Here is a 1,181-nt window from a genome sequence, read left to right on the forward strand (position 1 = left end):
GCGTTCTTACTCGGGCAACAACGTAGTGCGCTGAAGCATTGTAGTCACCACTCTGCAAGGCCGGCTTCACGGTCTAATGGTTAAATTTGTCGCCTAATTACGTGAATATGCCGGGTTCGATTTCCGATTAACACCTCGAGTTTCCCTGTTGTGGGAAGATTTGCAATGGTATGAAGATGGTATCTGTTCTTTCGTAACAGTGTCCGAAAGAACATATACCATCTTCATATAGTTAAGGCTAACCAGCCATTGACCTTCTTCTTCTGTGCTGGATGCACACGCATTGCCCGAACTCTTACGGGACTCGGTAAGATCGTCTGCCGCGAGTTATGAGTGTAATGGGCAGAGGCACTACGAATGTAGTGTGTGGACATTAAGTTGGGAATATGGGTCTCACGGGGAGTGTGCAAGGGATAAATCCCTACAGTCGCACTATCCTCAGTGACCTCGATGGCTCAGATGGATAGAGTGTCTGCCATGCAAGCAGGAGATCCCGGGTTCGAATCCCGGTCGAAGCACACATTTTCAACTGCCCCGTTGATGTATATCAACGCCTGCCGACAGCTTAGGGTCTTGATTTAATTATCATTTGATTTGCAATGGGATCCACTCACGAGGCATAATGAGAAACTTCTTGAATAAATAAGCATCGAAAGTTACTCGTGAGTCACCTAAATGGGGTCAAATCCAAAGACTAGCATGCCTGGTAGAAAAAGGAAATATATTTACTACTCTGCAAATAGGGTGCTCCTGTGTCATGTCACATCTTTAGGAGTATTCGTTTTTGTTTATTGTGAGTGAGAACAACAGTGACTTATAGGAATGCGTGGTGTCTGCTCTTTCGGTCAAATCTTAAAGAACAGACATCGCACCACACCTGCACCTGTAATACATATTATGTACATTGGAGGTCGAGGGGAAGAAAGGAAAGGAAAGAGAAGGAACTAGCGACATCAGCTGCATTGTGACTTTATGCAGAATCAGCAGCGACAAGTGAATATGTGTGCCGGACGGGGATTCGAACCCAGGATTTCTTGCTTAAGAGGCAGTTGCGTTAACCACTGCACGGATTATCTGGGCACGCTCCCAACCGACTCACATTCCCACCGAGCACCACCTATCATATCCACAGCCCTGTCTATGTTCTCTATGTTCGCTACTGTTAGATTCCAGCTGGAGGT

General features: G+C 46.2%; 1 non-coding gene across 1 annotated transcript; it reads left to right on the forward strand.

Moving 5' to 3' along the window:
- The first annotated feature begins 444 nt into the window (after window positions 1–444).
- Window positions 445–518, forward strand: Trnaa-ugc (transfer RNA alanine (anticodon UGC)). The gene has a single exon. It is a non-coding gene; the product is annotated as a tRNA-Ala (tRNA).
- The last annotated feature ends 663 nt before the right edge of the window (window positions 519–1,181 follow it).

Source organism: Schistocerca nitens, chromosome 1 (genome assembly GCF_023898315.1).
Source record: "Schistocerca nitens isolate TAMUIC-IGC-003100 chromosome 1, iqSchNite1.1, whole genome shotgun sequence".
Classification (NCBI taxonomy): domain Eukaryota; kingdom Metazoa; phylum Arthropoda; class Insecta; order Orthoptera; family Acrididae; genus Schistocerca; species Schistocerca nitens.